Source organism: Curcuma longa, chromosome 13, assembly GCF_044706935.1.
Source record: "Curcuma longa cultivar G26 ecotype Majalengka, Jawa Barat chromosome 13, ITB_CL_G26_1.1, whole genome shotgun sequence".
Lineage (NCBI taxonomy): Eukaryota > Viridiplantae > Streptophyta > Magnoliopsida > Zingiberales > Zingiberaceae > Curcuma > Curcuma longa.
This window is the reverse complement of record NC_133873.1, coordinates 292,254-303,855: the sequence shown is the minus strand read 5'-3', so window position 1 is coordinate 303,855 and position 11,602 is coordinate 292,254. Positions and strand designations below refer to the sequence as shown.

Below are 11,602 nucleotides of genomic sequence, written 5' to 3'. Positions count from 1 at the left end.
ATTTGCATCACACATGTTAGATCACAAGTATTGCCTAACTTTAAACATGGTTTAGCCAAACATTGAACTCAATGCACTTGGGGCAAAGATTGCACCAACTGTACCCACCTGATCAGAAGTCTGTCAACGCTAGAACTTCCCAGAAAAATGAACTCCGAGAACAATAGGACTAACCACGTCAAGGTCCTGCAATAAACGATAATACAATACTCACTGCAGCCATACTGTATTTGATACAGTAATTAAATTTTGTAGTTCCATCTAAACCTTCCAATTAACCCTAACCCTTGGTTAACGATCCACTCAACATTTCTCTCGCAATTAACTGATAAAATCGTACCCAAGCCAATTCATATCTAACACCCCATTAGATCAACCAATATCAACCCAATCCTTTTCACAACTAATCAAATTTACTGGATCGGTTATCTTTAAATAAATTTAACCTAACCAAATAAATTCCCCAACAATCAAATTCAACCAATTAACCTTGTTAAATACCGAAACATTTAGGGCTTAGTTGTAAATAAGCTTAATAGGTTAATGGGTTATAGAGTTAGGTGGTTATTGGATTTTGGATCCGAAACCGGTTAAAGACTTATAAAAGGAGCGGTTACTGTTCGTTCCCAAAGGAATCCCGATCTCGCGACATCTTCCTTCTCATCGTGACCGAAGCTCCTTTGTCGCTCGTCGCCGACACCGGTGGATCGAGCTCCAACCGCGGTGCCGCAACAGAAGAGGAGGCCGGCGGTCAGCTGCTGGAGGCGTTGTAGCGTGGATTTTCGTTGACGAAGGCTCGGATCGGTGGTGGCAGCGGCGTAAGGGGCAAATCTTGCGGCAACGGATCGGCGACAGTAAATCGGTAAGAATCGAAGCTTAATTTGGATTTCTAGGGTTCGTGGGCTTTAGATCTAGGGTTTTGATTCGGATTTGCAGATCTTAGATCTTGATCGGCTTGCTTTCCACCGCTTGTAGCTGTGATCCGATCGGGACTTGAGGAAGATCCGGCAAATCGAGGAAGAAGAAGCCGACGGTAAGGAATCTAAGCTAGTCTTTCAATTTGAGATCGGTTCTTGGGTTAGATCTAGATTGATTTTCTTGGATTCCACAGTGTTGATACGAGTTGATCGGAGATTTGTGGATTTTAGCCGGATGTGAGAATCTAATTGAGCTCTGCCGCAAGCAAGAAAGAAGAGAGGTAAGTTCTTATGGAGTTGAATCTCTTTGGATTGCTTTGATTGTTTCTTATCTTGATGTTGATGTAGGAAGTTTCTGATGTATTAATCAGGAATTAATGTAGGATTAAGGAATGATTGATCTACTGTTGGTTAAGTTGTGAATAGATGGACTTAATTGGATTAGGTTAATTGTGTGGTTGGATTTAATCCATGTTAGTGTTAATGCTTGGATTAAGTTGATCATTAACCGTGGGTGAGGTTTGGATAAGGGGGATTAGTTAAATTGTATTATAGAATTTAATACTGTAATTTAATACAGTATTGTTGTAATAAATGATGTATTATGGTTTATTGCAGGACCTTGACTTTTATTGGTCCTATTATATACGAGGTTCGTATTTTCTGGGGGTTCTAGTTATCGTCGATCATCAGATCAGGTGGGTACCCTGTATTTGGTCAATACAGGAGTCCTTTTTCTGTGCATGTATTGTTGCTTGTTTATCCATTCTGTTGATATCCATGCTTTTAGATAGTATCTAGTTGATACTCTTGATGATCACTGCTTGATACCTGTTGTTGACCTTATGATGATCCTTGATATCATATTGATAATCTTGTTAGTTGATCTGATACCCATCATATGACCTCTATTTTGACTTATGTCTATTTCTGTTGACTCATGTTGACTCTGTTGAGCATGCTAATTAACCTTAGCTATTACATGTTGGGATGATCAGCATACATCCATAATAGTTGTAGTTGTTGTTGTTGTTGGATCTTACCTGCACCGCGTTGTGGTGCCACATAGGTAAGAGGTTGCACTACAGTTGGGTGCGACCAGGACTGGCTACATTGCCCTCCTGCCACACTGCCCTCCCCACTTATCTTTAGTGGTCAGTTGTGGAGCTGCAGTATGTCATGTCTGGCCCCCCATTTCACTGAGCTCTGGGAGAGTGACTGGGGACGACGAGTGCGGACAGTGACGGATATTTTGATTGCGTTGATTGATGCATATACATGCATTGTTGGTAGGATTATTACATATCTTACTTTATTCATATGCTTGTGGATTGTTGCATTTACTTGCTATGATTGTTGCACTTGTATGTCATTTCATACATGCTTACATGTATCTGATATCCATACCGTTGCACGATTTGACCTTTTTGTATCATCTCACTTGATATATATCATGTTGATTACTTGATACTGATACTTTGTTGATACCTGCTGATTACTATCTATTTCTGTTATACCTGTTTACCTCAGTCTGTATACTTCTGCTATTATTGTTGCTTATCTTACATGCACACTTTCCTGTACCCACTGAGCTTCTAATGCTCACTACCCAGACCCTGGGGTTATCTTGTTTTCTCCCCAGGTAGCAGATAGATTACTTGGAGCTTGGAGAGGTTGCCTGGTCGTATCCATCTCACTTTCAGGAGTTTATCTTCGGTATAGTTGTATTTTCTTTCGGATATGATTTTGTAGTTTCCGTTAGATTTGTGATGTGGACATGGACTGTGATGTGTTGGTTTTATACTTGTTATCGGATTTTGATGTTTTCGTGTAGTATGTGATACTTTTATCGCATTTTGGTTATTCTTGCATTTGTTAATTGTTGTACGGCCGTGTAGGCCTTATGTTGTGTGTATGTGTGTATCTGTGTTGCATTTTGGACGTGTCGTCCTTATTCCGGCCGTATGTGGCCGTGTATACTTGTATGTATTTTAGGAAAAGTCATTGTTACAGGGGAGATGCTGCCGAAATTTTTCGGACGGCTTCCCGGGACGTAACAATCGATTCCTCTTCCCTTCTTCACTGCCGAAACAAGGAACTCCTTGCTGCCAACCTAGAGAAATCTAACGAATCAAAGCAAGATTCTTCACCAATTGGATTACAAGTATTCATCCTCAAAACCAATTGAATTCGAGTAAAGAAACCTCACCTTAAAATCCAGTCGTGCCCTAGCTTTCCCCCTTTCTTCTTCCTGGCCGAAAGCAAAGAACTCCACACTATGGAGAAGGAAACTGATAAAAAATCGGGGTAAACTCGAGGAAAACCTACTGAGATCTCCTTTGAGAAGCCACGCAACCAAAACCTAGCTTGGATTTTCCACTTACTGATGTTTCTTCTTCGACTTGCTGCCGTCGAACCGCCTCCAGCACACAAGCCAAACTCCGTTCCAGCAAAACCTAGCCCCAGTCTATGCAAGCTCCAGTCACTGGCTTCTTCCTTGGCACCGGCGGTGAAGAGAGCAGCCACGCGTGCGTCGGAGACGAAGAAACAAGGGCGGAGCAGAGGAAATCGGCGCGCGCGTCGGGAGAAGATAGATCGCGATTTTAGGCTACTGTAGGGTTTTCAATCGGTCTTTTATTCGGTATTCCCGAGTTTTAGGTTTAGGATCCAATAAGCCAACAATCCATTAATCCTAAAACCTATTAACTGTTAACCCTAATTTCTATTAAATAACCTAGGATTGGATGAATTAATCCCATCAACCAATTAACCCTTTTATATAACTTAGGATTTAATTAATTAATTTAATAAATTTTAGGATTAATTTATTTATGAATAAACCCCAAATCTTCTGGTATTTTACAACTCAATCATTACAAGAACTCAAAAAGGTCCTCAATCTTCCATTATTCTAAAGTTCTCAATAGGTAGCTCAGATACTAAACAACTTAGTATATTTATTTTAATTTTTATTTAAAATTTGTTATATTATTTATCTATTAAATTATGTTTGGCTTTCTACATTATGCTTTTAAGTGGAACTTTTATGAGAAGTGATTCACTTTATGAATCACTAAATCATGGAGTAGGAATCTAAAGGTTATTGAATCATATTAAATCACTCTATCATTATTATTATTATTATTATTAACCTTAGCCTTACATCATTGTTTATAAAATCTAATTTGATTTCAAAATTAAGATTGATATTGAAAAATCAAAAGTTTATTCTATTACATATTTGATAAGCTTTTAAATACCTAAATTTTTTAAAAGCGATATTCACCCCATTAGTGCTCATTTCAACCCTACATCTTCCCTATTCATTAAGATTGATGATGGGAAACCCACTATTATGCTATACATTGAGATCATTGTTATTGGAGTGATCTGGATCATATAGATCAACCTAGGAGTTTCCTTAAATCTAGTTTTGAAGTTAAAGATTTAGGGCTCCTAAAGTACTTTCTAGGAATAGAACTTGCCTACTCTCACAAGGGATTGGTTCTATCCTAAAGAAAGTACACTCTTGATCTCTTGTGGAGAACAAGTAAACTTGGAGTAGGACTAGCTAGTAGCCCCATCTCTACCTTTAATAAAGGGGAAGATGATGATAAGCCCTTATTTGTAGAGATACTAGAGGCATGTTGGGAGGCTCATTTACTGGATCAAACATTAGACCCGACATTACATATGATGTAAGCCAAATCATATAGATGCATGCTCCTAAGATGTGCACACCATTGGAAAACAATCAAGAGGATTATCAAGTATCTTAAGGGGTCTCCAAGAAGAGGAATTTGCATGAAGAATAATTAAAGCTCCAAGATTGTGGGGTATTGTGATGCAAATTGGGCCAAAGACTCAAAGGATAGAAAATCAACTATAGGATAATGCATGTTCAATTGGAAGCAATCTAACCGCCTAGAAGAGCAAGAAGTAATCAGTGGTTTCAAGGTGAAGGGCAGAAGTTGGATATAGAGCCATGGTAACAACAAGTAGTGAGGTTATCTAGTTGAAAGCTCTAGTTAAGGAGTTAGGGTTTTCAATCAACTCTCCTATCAAGATCTTCTGTGACAACCAACCTTCCATCCACGTTATTTCAAATCTGGTCTTCCTTGGAAATAACCAAACATATTGAAGTTGAATATTATTTCATTCGCTAGAAACTTGAAGACAAAACAAAGTCACCTCTCATTTGAAGAGTCACAAGAGAGCATTTTTTTCACCAAGGGAAATACGACTAGTTACATGCAAGACATTCATGTCAAGTTAGGCTTTAAAGACTTCATCTATTCACCAAACTTGAAGGGGGCTATTGAAACTAGTCCTTGGAACAAAAATAACAGTTCCAACAATTAGCTAATCTAAGTTATTAGGTTCCAATAGCTATTAAATACAAGCCATTAGATTCCAACAAATTTAGTCCCACGTCTAAAACTTACAAGCAAGGAAAACTATTGGATCCTTATAAATAAGGCTTCATTCTCCCATTTGCAACAATAAGAAAATCGTCTTCTTCTCCACACTACTAGAATATATGACTATTGCAATATTTTTCTATGGATATTTTTTTAAAAAAATATAGTATTTTATAATTACATTCATTAAAAATTAATAATCTTAAAATTAAAAAATTATATTAGACTCTCCATAATGATAATTTTAATAAATCTCATTATTATTTGTATAGATTAATTAATTTTTTAAAGATACTAACCCTATTAATTGACCAAACTGATTTAACACATTACTTGTGGAAGAATATCACAAAGAGATGAAGATTGCTATGATTCAAGCCAATGTGGAGGAGGATCAAGAAGTAACTATAATTTTTGCAAGGCTTGAATCCAAAAATTACAAATGTAGTAGAGTTGCAATATTATGTGGAGTTTGAGGATATGATTTATATATCCATGAAAGTTGAAAGGCAACTCAAAAGGAAGGGTTCAACCGAGCATAAGAAGAGTTCTAATTCACCCACTTGAAAATCTAATTGGAGCAAAGGATATGATAAAGTTGCTTCTAAGAGTAAGATTGAGTTTTCTAAGAAAAAGCATGCAAGTTCTACTTTGGTCAAGCTTAAAGAACCTATCTAATATTTGATAAATAGAGATATTAAATGTTTTAAATGCTTGGGAAGGGAGCATATTGCATCACAATGTCCAAACAAAAGAGTAATGATTTTGCAAGAAAATGATGATATTGAAACTGAGAATAAAAAATGAAATGAATGTGAGAGAAAAAAGATTGTGAAAGAAAAAGAGAATGACAAAAGAAAAAAATGTGAAAAAGAAAAAGAGTGTGAAAAAAGGAAAAGTGAGAATGAGAAGAGTGGAAAAAATATTGAAAAATAGAAAATATTTCAAGAGCAAGAGAGGAAAAAAGGGAGCATTTATGTAAAAGAGAGGTTGAGAGATCTTTTTATCCTCAATGAGAGCAAGTCCAAGGATACAAAGAGCTTCATAGGCAAGATGAAGAGTTGATAAGAAAAGGAGTTATGGTAATGTATCATCATCCTATTTTTTTTAAAAAAATGATAAATCCCAGTCAGTCTCATGGACTCAATCCCTGGGGGTGGCCGGCCTGGTCCCACAGAAATTTTCCACCGACCACCAGGGTAAATCGGGAAGCGCATACGACGGCCAATCTAGATGCCCAGCATCCTTTGATTGCGTTCCCCATTTGGAAGAAAATTCTTGCAAATACGCGGTAGCTGGGGATCGAACCGCGGGTCCCTGGGTCACAACCAATCATCATCCTATTTTTAGATTAGATTATATGTTGCCTGTTTCTTGCATTATCTCTAAAATTTACTTGAAGTCTAATTATCATCCAATTCACATGCATGAGGGAGATGAATGGAAAATTGCTTTGAAGACTAATAACAACCTGTGTGATTGGTTAGGTATTCCATTTGGGTTAACTAATATTTTTATTAGATTAATGAACCATATCTTGCATGCCTATATTGGAGAGTTCTAGTATATTTTGATGATATCTGTATTTTTCAACTTATTTTATGAAATGGAAAGTTTTATGCTAACATTCAGAAATGTTCTTTTTGCTCTAGTTAATTTATGTTTCATGGTAATATTGTTAGTGCAAAGGGAATAATGCTTGATGAAGAGGAAGTTAAGGATATTTGTTAATGGCCAAGACCAAAAATCATAACTGAGGTATGTATCTTTTATATGTTGGCTAGTTTAAATAGAAGGTTGGTTAAGAACTTTAGTCCTTTATCTACACCCTTGAATGAAGTTGTTAATAATGTTGAGTTTTATTGAGATCGTGAGCAAGATTTTTCTTTCAATTGGCTTAAGGAGAGGCTAAGTTTTGCACCATTACTTGCACTACTTGATCTTGCTAAAACTTTTAAGTATGATGCTTCAAGGATAGATATTGGAGTTGTATTAATGCATGAAGGCCAACATTTTGGTTATCGTAGTGGGAAGCTCAGCGAAGCATCTTTGAACTATCCAATTCATCTAGATAGTCTATTTTGTACATAGTTGAGACTATAATAAATTTGACTTTTCATAGTGTAGCATTAACGACCAAGGAATTGGAATTTATACAACAAAGAATTGAGTCACTAATGCACTCAAGCACTGCCTAGGTTGTCAAGTATTAGGAGGTTATTCTGGAATGCTTGTGAATATACAAGGCGAAGGTATGCTACCAATCTTGATGACAAGAGTGAGATTAGACTTCTTTGGCATTTACTTCTACTAAAGTTTTGTACTAGTGCTAGTATCTACTCTCTAGTACAATAATTGCATGTTTTAAATGATTGGAATCATCTACTCCTTATGCTAGAGTTGAATCAACTTCATAATCAGATGTTAGTCTTCATGCCTCTTCTATTGTCCTTCATATTGGTTTTTTAATGTACTTATCCTGAATCTATGCCCTCTGCTACTTACTATTGGAATTAAACTGAAATCTTTGCTAGCTCCTATTGGAATAAACCATAGTAAGAGTGCTTGTACCTTGAATGTTGAGAAGTCTTCACTTCTTATGCCGATGTGTGCTTCAAAGAGTTTGGGGAGAGTGTAAAATCTGGGTCACTATCAATGAGCCAAATATTTACTCACTATCCAAGGGTTGATCTTGGAAACTTTCCACCAAATCATTGCTCTTCTTCCTTCGCCTCCTTTGGACTTAATTGCACCAAAGGGAATTCATCCGTTGATCCATATGGCTGGTTATAACTTTTTACCTTCTAATGCATCAGCAACCTCCTTGTACAGAAAGAAATACTAGGTTTCACCATTAGTTTCAATTTTTTGAATGCTCATAATATTATTCAAAATGTAATACGAACGAGATGTTATTTCTCTTACAAAAGCCAAAACAAAGAGGTTATATCAAAATTACCTTATTTGGTCCTTAGGTTGAGACATTCATAGCTCTACCAGAGGATATAGTAGCAACTAACATAGTTTTAGATTTCTTAATATGATGGTGAGTAAACAAACAATATACTGAAGATTTTTCTATATTCTCAATCTAGACATATAGATGTTATGTGACGTGTACTAAATTCTATGGGCTTTGCGGCAGGTTCAATGATCCTATAGTGTGTGGAAGGTTCCCTTTTGTTATTAGAAAGCTAGTTGGATCTCGCTTACCATCCTTCAAACTAGAAGAGTCGGCCATATTGAGAGGATCTTTTGATCTTATTGGATTTAATCAATATTATGAGTTTTTGTGCAAGCGACAATAGGTAATCCAGATGACATCTTGAGAGATTGGTACACTAACATGTCAGCCAATTTAACATGTAAGTTACTTTCAAATTTCTGATTGACCATCTTATTTCACAAATTGGTCTTGGTATTAGGTAGTGATTATACCTTAAGTATTTTTCTCTTTGTTCTTGCAATTCCACAAACAAATGTTATAAAGGTGCACAAAACTATAATAATGTCAAATGATTCATCTTCTTGGAATTTCTTAGAAACTACTTAATCTAACAAGAAATGGAACTTCTATCAGTATTGGTTTCAAAAGATCCTCCTACAATCCCTTCGACGCCATGGGCTATACAAACGTTACTCGACTATATTAGAGACAAGTACAAAAATCCACCTATCTTTATTCATGAACATGGTAATTGTTTGGTTCACAAAGATGGCCATAAAACACATCACATTCTAGCAATGATTCTGATATATTTATAGTGGGTTATTTCAGGATATCTAGAGTACAACATAGATCCTGCAACTACTGAATATAACTATCATGATGAGCACAGAGCAAACTACATGAAAGATTACATAGAAAGCATGCTTCTTTTAGTAAGGTACTTCCAATTTTTTTTTCAAAATCCATTTAGTTCTTGTACTTTAGCAATATAAAGGATTGACATTTAAAATTCTTAGCTGGCTTGAAACTTTTGATGATACGCAAGGCTGTAGAAATGAAGCAGCAAATGAGGACTCAAGAAGCAATGATTGCAAAGAAGGAGAACAAAACCCAAAAGAATATGGAACTAGAAGCCATGAGAGTGATGGGATGCAATAGATAGCACAACCGCTTGGTTATCTAAATATATAGTTTTGTGTGACTCATATAGATTCTATTGATTTTAAAATCACATACATTTTTGTAGGAAAAAATCATGTTACTAAGTGAATTTCTTGTTACTTTATTAATTTTTTTTCTTATTAGCTAATGGAAAATTGGCATTAATTAATTTTTATGTGATACCTTGTTGTTTTGCTTAAGTGTGGTGTTTGATGATTGAATGTGATATGATAATTGTTTGACTTTTAATTTTGCTTTTGTTTCAATTTTAATTCATGATATCAATTTTGGTTGAATGTGGTGTTGATGGTGTTGATGCTTAACTACAACATGCACAACACACCGTGAAAAATATTAATTGTAGCCCGCACCGCGTGCTATGAATAATATTAATTGCAACACGCACCGCGTGCCGTGAATAATCTTAACTACAGCGCGCACCACGCATTGTGAATAATCTTGATTGCAGTGCATGGGTCTAACTAGGCATATCCCCTTTCTCCTCTACCCTAAACTAGCTATATTTAAATTATGAACTAAAGAACTTTAACCATTAACTCTTTGGTCCTAAGGAATGGTGAATGGTTAATGGCTGTTGAAGTGTGGAGTGTGATTGAAGTGTTATTGAATTGGAATTCGAATGCATATTTGTTGTGATACTTAGGCCTATGGATGCACTGCAGTGTTTAATGGATTGTATGTTGTAGGATGTTGGTATTGTATTTCGTTAGTGGATATGGCATGAGTGGAATCTATGTTGTGATGAACTTGTGTTGCCAATAATTGTGTGGTGTTGAGTTGAGATGTGTGGTTAGGGTGCAATTGTTTTTAATGTTAAGTGTCACTTGATGTATAAGGGAATGGCCATGAGTTGTTGAATGATATGATGTTGTTTTAGAATGTGTGACTGTGTTGAATTCAGTGTTGATTTATCGGTGAACTCGAGTTGAACTTGTTTATGATGCATGTTGTATGTAGTGTAGAATGTATATAGTTGTATGAATGCATGATGTAAAGTTTGTATTGTATTTTGTGTATATGTTGATGATTGTTGTATACTTAGTAATCTTTTGTAAATGATAGGATTAAATTGTCAATAAATGAAGTTGTAGATAGGAATGAATAAAACTCAATAAGACCCCGCACCATGAATCTAGGATATAACATCCTGTCATTGAGTCCGAGAGAGAGACGACCTGGACCTCCCTATACCATTTAAGGCGATAATAAGAGGTTTGGTAAATAAATAAATAAATAATTTTGATGGGTGAAAGTGACACATTTAATAAGGGAAAATAAGTAAATAAATAATAATAATTTTCCCATGCAAAACATCTACATCAGGTTGAATAAATTTTTGACAAACATAATAAAATTGATATTCTAGATCTATTTATTGTGTGTTGGTTGCCATGGCGCATGGTAATAACCCTTAACCCCAATGTGATTGTGGTTGTGTTGTGTGTGCATGTTGTAATTCATAATACGACCTGTGTGTCGTGCCTTCATCTTTATTTTTCTAGTTGTAAAATAGATTTAAATTCGAATGTAACTCGAGTATTATTATTTTGTAATATACAAAATGAGGAGTGGAAAGTCCATTAGAGGATGAAGTTACAAGAAAGATGTTGACGACACATGATGATCAAATGAAGCACTTGGAGAAGATGTTATCCCTAGGTTGACCAATCGATTTTCTCATTGGCTTGAGAGGATCGTAGAATATGAGCCATAACCATGTTACGTTTAAGCTTATATGTTGATATATGTTATGTGTGTATATGATGCATGTTAGATAAATTTTATCTTAATTAAGTCAACTCGATATGCCTACTTAAGTTTGATACTCATTACTATCTCGATCATTTGTTGTTGGGTTTGCCAAAGTAAAGTGACACATTTTATCTTAGTAGAGTATGAGAGGATAATTGTGATGTCCCGCTATCAAACTTTGGGTGAGACTTAACTAAGTTACCTCAATTAGATTAATAAAAACTTAGAGGCATATCCCAAAAGTTGGAAAGGTTGGCTAAGAGAACAATTATACTAAGTCTTGGGTGATTAGTCAAAGCTAACTCAAGATAATGTGTAATTTGAATCTTGAATTTTCAAGAGTTGCATAAAATGTAATTGGTAAAATATTGCCTACCTAA

General features: G+C 35.7%; 1 long non-coding RNA gene and 1 pseudogene across 1 annotated transcript; both read left to right on the top strand.

Annotated features, from left to right (window-relative positions):
* The first annotated feature begins 1,531 nt into the window (after positions 1–1,531).
* LOC141844330 (uncharacterized) lies at positions 1,532–2,791 on the top strand. Its single transcript, XR_012603132.1, has 2 exons — positions 1,532–1,615; positions 2,560–2,791. It is a non-coding gene; the product is annotated as an uncharacterized LOC141844330 (long non-coding RNA).
* Positions 2,792–7,565: 4,774 nt separating this feature from the next.
* On the top strand, positions 7,566–9,446 carry LOC141844442 (beta-glucosidase 31-like; annotated as a pseudogene).
* Positions 9,447–11,602: the final 2,156 nt, after the last annotated feature.